This window comes from Anopheles cruzii, chromosome X (assembly GCF_943734635.1).
Source record: "Anopheles cruzii chromosome X, idAnoCruzAS_RS32_06, whole genome shotgun sequence".
In the NCBI taxonomy this organism is placed as follows: Eukaryota; Metazoa; Arthropoda; class Insecta; order Diptera; family Culicidae; genus Anopheles; species Anopheles cruzii.
In genome coordinates, this window is record NC_069143.1 from 641,213 (window position 1) to 648,588 (window position 7,376).

Here is a 7,376-nt window from a genome sequence, read left to right on the forward strand (position 1 = left end):
AAATATTGTTTAATCAAATTTGACATAACTGCGTCAGTCAGGAAATGCGCACAATATGATGGGTAATATGGTGAATCTGAGTCAATACCGGTTTCTCTTTTCTAACGTCTGTTAATTTCCTAATGAAATCTTTAGTGCTTTGCAATGCTTTTATACCAAACCCATCGTCTAATGACAAGAAGACGGATGGTTCTTAAGACGAGGGAAAAACTAACGACGACGAAAGGAATAACGTGCTACTTACTCCTACATGCTATGCATGTTAAATGCCAACTGACTGGCTTGAGGGGCAATTGCTTCAAGTGACGTGAAAATTCATAAAGAAATCATTATGAATTTTATACTGAATTTAAAATTGAATTTGAATTTGAAATTATATGATTTTTTTTAAATAATTTTATACTTTATAAAATAATTATACTTGAACAAGTTCAGCATATTAACTCACAGGTACGTTTTTCAAAACATAGCATCAATGAATCATAGTAAAAGTAACTGCCAACTGTGTCCAACTGTACAGACCTCAAGGTCTTCGCACCGACGATGTTTATTTGAAAATTTGGTATTGCTTTATTACATATACATATTACATCGAACAGATATTTTTTCATCAAAATGTTACCTTCATTAGGATAACTTCACTGAGTCACAAATATCCAAATCTAACGAATGGTAAAAATCGATTATACTTTTATGGTTAACGTTCTGGGTCAAAGTATGGTCCATTTCAAACCTTTTTCGAAGTCTGTCCAGGATTGTGTATTGTCTTCAATTACTAAGGCAAGACACTTTGGAATCGCTAGCTTTTTACGCAGAAATACTAGAGCAATTAATAACTTTACACTGTGTTTGAAAAAAGTTTCCCAATCATTCCACCATAAATTTCAAAACGGATAAAACACCGGCGTAATTTTCTTACCGTCTGTATCGAACACCATATAACCACGCTAGGTAAAGCTTCTCAGAAGAACACCGGTTTAGTAGGTCTTAAGGAAATAGTCTGTGAAGAAGGAACACATTTGTAGATGATTGATATTGAAAAGAGAAAGCACTATAGAAATGGTATAAATAAACATAACATCCTCGGCAGGTGGTATAGCCAACATCACCAAACCTTTACGTAATTCGATAGAGTTTCGTTTATTTCGGTTAGAAATTTAATCCCCACAGCTATAGCTTTGTAATTAGCCCAATTAAATGAAAATGTTTCAATCATACACTTTTCGTTAGTTCGAATTCACCAACATGTTTTATTTTTGCTCCCGATACGAAGAAACCTCCTGATTTCTCTTCCCCCCAAACAAGGACCCTGTGCAAAGCCCGGGGGCAGGAGTGCGAATGTTCACCGCCCTTTATTGGTACGAATAATGTAACCTTCTATTAATATAGTCGCTATGCTTATATTAAAAATTATAATATGCCTATGCTTTTTTTTTTGTCTTAGAAGAACGGGCTGGCCCGTATTTATATGTAATATGCCTATGCTTATGGAAATTGGTGGTTTGCTTACTTGCTGCTAGCTAGCAGAGCATAGCTGAGAATAAGTTGCAAAAGTTGCTCAACAGCGGTTGTCCTATGTCTAGTAATCTCAGCCCTGAGTCCAGCAGCATTGCTGCACAGCAAGCAGGCCTGGCTCCCAACTCTCCAGGCTCCACAGTATCTCATTCGTTAGGGCACCTGGCGCGAGTGAGGAGCGACCGTTACCGCCAGCAGCTCCTCCCTCTTTCGCAGGAATCATGACGTAGATAACGACGTGTTCCGCAAACTTCGTGACCCTTTTTTTTAATTTATTCCCGTTGAACCTGCTCATGCCCCCACCACGGAGGGGCAGGAATGCGAAAAAGCGTGTTCCAAGGCAATATTTCAAATTATTTTATTTTCCTAACTGTTGTTATTGTTACTTTTTCACAATTACTTTTGCTACCTAAAAAGTCTGTTACTCAAACTTTATGTAGACGAGTAAGCAACTGAATTCAATGGAATGAATTAATGAACTGCTATAATTTAAGTGCTGAAAGCTTTAAGCTTTAAGAGAAAAAATGGTATAAAGCTAGAAAGTGCTATACAAAATGGTATACACTGGTATAAGCACTTACACCCGTGGATGAACTCATTCGTTCATCACCGCAGTTGGTAACACTGCGCGCGACATGGTATTGAAATAACTTCACATTGTGGATTGGTCGGCACAATAACGACTCGGTGTTACTCTCCGTGGAAAACAATTGTACGAAAGGTAAATTACGATTGTGGTTTGCACGAATAAACCAATCTTTGAGGGCTATCCCGTATTCTTCCATGCAGAATGTAAGTTAAAAACCATATATTTTGTTTTGCTCTTAACAGCACGATGACAGCAAAGCACATGGCTAATCCTCGAGGATGCGTTAGCCAAGCATTAGAAGCATTGAATAAAAAAAAATCGGGTTGGATTCTTTACCTCACTGGGAACGATGGAACAACGTCTCGTCGTCGTCAACGATGATAACAATCGTAGCTAAAATCATTTTCCGGGAAATGTACCTGTAATAATTGCTCTGATGCCGAAGCAAGGGCAAACACCACAGATGACAAGGAGAAGATGCCGAGCAAAAAGCAGCTCACCATTGACAAATATCTTAACACAAAGCAGAGTGAACTGAGATACAACTCGTAGTCAACCAAACATGATGGCAACCCCATTAAGGTGAGTTCGTTACATGAAAAATTAAATTTAGAAACACGTTTTCTTGTGCTAATGATGACAGAATTTCTTCACCTGAAAATAACAATTTCTTGAAGATACCCCTTACGTTGACATTATTTGTCTGAAGATGCCTATAAAGTAACAAGTGGATTGTTCATTACTCATTTTACTATACGTTTTTTTCATGGAAAACCAAACATTTTTTTCTCGTACAGTTTTCCATATGCCCCAGCACTCTGCTGCAAAGTATCGGCCCACGACGACGACGAGTACCGATAGTCATTAGTTCATCTTAACTTTGTGGTTAAAGGCAAAAACCACCGTAGACAAGCAGACGCCAAGCAAAAGTGAGTTCGTTACATGAAAAATTCAATTTAGAAACATATTTTCTTGTGATGACAGAATTTCTTCACCTGAAAATAACAATTTCTTGAAGATACCCCTTACGTTGACATTATCTGTCTGAAGATGCCCATAACGTCATAAGTGGGTTTGCTCATTACTCATTTTACTATAAATTTTTATTAAAAAAACCAAAAAATTTTTGCATTCTTTCAGTTTTACGTGTGCCCCCACCACTCTACTGAAAAGAATAGGCCTTTGACTGAAAGCTGGTTGGAGGAGATAATCAAGACAAACCGCATTGACAAATGCGTTGCGACCCGCCACCACTAGGCCGGCAGCTGCTAAGTCCAACGATGCACGGTTGTCGAATCGAGAAGGCCGAGAAGTCGAGAAAGCCCAAGCCTGTGAGATGACGCACGTAGCAAAAATATGTAACCATCAATTATGCTATTGTAAATATTGCAACATTGGGGTTCTGCAGGCCAAGACCGCTCGTCGGTTGTAGCCGGTTAAGTAAGTGAGAAAGTATTGAAATAAAAAGTAACAATTTCAAAGAAGGTCGTAACTAATGCATTAGCGCATTTTTTGTGATACATTATTACAAATCCACGATTCGTCTGTGCACGATTGTACCCCCCCACATGTGAGAAATTAGTTTGCTATAAATTAAATTTTGATCACTGGTCTGTGTAACTCCGTCTCCAAACAGCAGACATTTTATCTTACGAATACTTTATTTGCGATTTTAAACTAAAACACCAAAATGTCCTGCAAGTTCGAACCGCCACTTCAAAAGATGCAAATAACAATCCCCATAAAAGTGCAACTATTCTTACCAAATCGTCTGTGGGCTGTCTTTTCTTTCAGTGTGAAAGACCTAGAACCGACATACGTACTGCCAGTTCGCCAGCAAACAAGACTGCACATTTAAGCCAAACTGGGTTTTATTTAAATTAAACAAAATGAATCTCTTTTGGCTACGAATATGCTTTAATTTGTAGCCTATATAGGATAAATAAACTATTGAGAAGCTTCTGTGGTAAGTCTAATACGACAATGTTCTTTGCCGCAGAAACGGTATATGTTTAAAACATGGAAAGCAGTTGCTGAGTTATGTCTGTTTATAATGATCGGTTCAAGTTTAGCTCAAAGTGTGAGAGCTCCACCTGACTCGTCATCAACTTGAATTGTTTCTTTTACTCCTTCTACTACGCTTTCTCTTATTATGTCTATTTCTTTCACTTCCCACATTAGCAACGCGATCGCGTAGTCGGGTCTGGCAGCTAGCTGTACGCTGCAGGGGTTTAGTATTGCTCAGTCCGGGGTGTGAAAGGTTAGTTATTGTTGTGTATATTCGGAGAAGCGACGAGCGGTTCGCCCTTTTTCGCGACACCAGTGACTATAAAACATATTTTGATCGGCTATTTTCTGTGCTCCGTGGTCCTCACAGCCACGCATGTGTGTGTGTTACTGAACCATGTGGGAGCACGATGGTTAGCAGTGATTTAAAAGTGACCATAACGAAATACGCGAAAATCGTACCAAGGCGTACATCAAATTTTCCACCAGCAAAGGCTCGTTTCCTTGTGCATCGTTGCGTGGTCTGGCTTTACCACGTAGCAGGAAATTTCGTGTCGTGTAAATAGCAGTGTACAGCAGAAAACGGCTTAAAATAAAAGTACGACCAGCGACCAGTTGGTCGAAAAGCTACCAGAAAGTTTAATAACAAACAAACGCCGTGTTTGTATACGTGTGCACGTCCAGGGTGCGGGTGGTACACGCGTTCTACTAGAAAGTAGGAAGGACTTGTGGCCCTCTGCTCTAGTTTCCCGGTAGGTGTTCGACCAAAAGTTGTTCCTCGGGGGTGCATTAGTTGGACGTGTCGCCGTTGCATAGCGACCGCCGTTCAATTGTACGAAAGTTGCGAATGAGTCTAGCATCGGGAAGCGTTCCTGCGTGTTTTAGCTGTGCACCGCAACATCGAGAGACCTCCCACTGCTGTTGATGATGGAAAATCTAACGAAGTAAAAACTGCGGAGCTCATCACACGTTTAAACCCCCCGCTGTGGAGTACGTGTGGTACAAACAAGGTCCAAGCAAATATGTGGAACCTTTCTAAGAATAAAGTCCAAGATGAAGAGGAAAGGCGTAAAGTTGCTGCTAAGAGGTGAGCAGTGGGCAAGGGTAGAACTTTTACGATGATAGTACGACGCCAAAAGTGCTTCAACGGACTGCATCAACCGATCAATACCAACGCAATCAACTAGCAACATCGCAGAGCACCAAAGTTGGCACTATATGATGTTTTTTAGTCTTTTTGTTTGTTTCATCGCTCATTAAGAAGCACCATCAAAGAATGGGATTACCATGGAGTGACCTCAGAAATTCGTTCTAAAGTCGGTTGCCTACTAGCAACGCAGCACCTTGGCCACATTCAATCGGGGTGGTATCAGGTCGTGACCACTTCGTACGTTAAAATCACATCAAGAAAGTAAAATGACTTTAATTGAGCCGATTCTCTTCGAATAACATTGATTCGACAGCTTTGCTTTGACATTACATCAGCTGATAAATAAAAAGTTGCTGCAAAGACACACTAACCTGCATTGTAACATAAAAAACCAATATTTTGTGGTACAATTAGGAGTCGTGCCGTATTGGTGACCGTTCCTCTCTTGTATTCAATATTTTTCAAATTATTCTGACCTGGCTCATCTTAAAGTTTCAAAGAGCTTCAAGTAATTCTGTATTAATATGAATTCATTCAAAATGTTAGCAAATGTGCAACAATATTGTTATAATACAACGAAAAGCCTTTGCCTAACCTGGTCTCATAGCCATCCTCCTGCTGACCGTTTGAGCTTTGTTTTGTTAGTTTAAAAAAATAGTTGATCTTCTACACCGCGCCCCACCTTGAATTTAGATACACCAGGCAATGCTTAGTCCTTGCCCCTTGGTTCATTAAAATTCCATCAAATCGAACTAACCAGCTTCAGTATTTTGAGGTGAAACCGGTGCATTCCATGCTCGCATCACTAAGCATCGCCAAAGTATTACGCATTACGAGACGCTGCCTTTTATTCCTGATGCACAAGCACGAAAAGCACTTCAGCAAATGTAATGCGTTCAAGCCTTTATGGAGGGCCAGACGAACCGGCAATCCGAGCGTATCAAATAGTATATGAATCCGCAGACTCGTAAATGATTTGACGTTAAAGATTAATGTCAAATCGTTTTTTTCGCTTCGTGTGTCCCTTCGTCCCTTCAGTTTGATTCGCTACTATTTGACACGTTTTAGTGGGCTCCGGCTTCATTTTGGCTTGGCCCATCTGTACACGTTTTTCGAGTGGCGACATTGATGTGAGAACCGTGTCGCAAAGATAATTTTGAATTATCCTTGAGGCTTTCGAAAGCATCCCACCTAATTTGTTACCGTACCTATTTGGTCAGTTCCGAAGTGATTGTTCCTCTTTTAAATCCTGCATTCATCGATTTTCACCAATAGCACCGAATGTAGTTGCTAAAGTAACGGTTCAGTTAAAGAGTTTCAGTTTCGCTAACTAACCACTTTATGTGCAACCGTCGTGCACTTATGCTTATATATCGTTCTTTTTCTTGCCTTCTACTTTTTGCCTGCGTTAATTTCGATGCCAAAGATCAGGTTCCGTCGATAATAGCTGTCGAGGGAAAAGGCCTTGTTAGTTTAAGTTTTACGAACATTATTGGTGACGCATTTGTTGGGCTGCCCTGTCTTTGCTGGGTGGGACGGAAGGTGCGAAGAGAAACGGTACTGTACAGAGTGCAGCATCCGGCAATATGCTGGGCATGTATTGAGAAATAAATCGATCCAGCGGGCGGGTACGGCGGCTGCAATGCTCTCTTCAGGAGTGGCTAGCACGCCAGACAGACATATAAACAGCAAGCCAGACAGTCAGACTGCCTACCACCAGCTAGAGCCAGAGCACCCGATAGCTGGAAGGAAGCGGCTCTTCAGTGGGGGTATGGTGGAGAGGATGAACATAATGTAGGCCAAAGCGATGGAAAAGAGCTGTTTTCGCGCATGTGTCAGAGCCCCACCACTGGGCGAAGGTTCGTTGCCCAGACGGGGCGGAAGTTGCCGTGGAAGCAGTCAGAGGGTGGCGGTGGAGCAGAAGTTGATGACTAAAGCGAACAGATTGTAGAAAATTGATCTTCCCTCGTCTGCTTCCAACTATATGCTGTGTAGTTGAAACGCGACTTCTGAACTCTTGGCTAAAATCCATCTTTCCTTCGCCGAGAAACGAAAATAGTTTGAACAAGTGTCGCCGCACTTGATGAGAGAGAGAGAGAGAGCCAGAGAGAGGCA

The 7,376-nt window shown here is 41.0% G+C and overlaps 1 long non-coding RNA gene across 1 annotated transcript; it reads left to right on the forward strand.

Annotated features, from left to right (window-relative positions):
• Window positions 1-2,177: 2,177 nt before the first annotated feature.
• LOC128270507 (uncharacterized) lies at window positions 2,178-3,548 on the forward strand. Its single transcript, XR_008269203.1, has 4 exons — window positions 2,178-2,236; window positions 2,347-2,686; window positions 2,902-3,033; window positions 3,245-3,548. It is a non-coding gene; the product is annotated as an uncharacterized LOC128270507 (long non-coding RNA).
• Window positions 3,549-7,376: the final 3,828 nt, after the last annotated feature.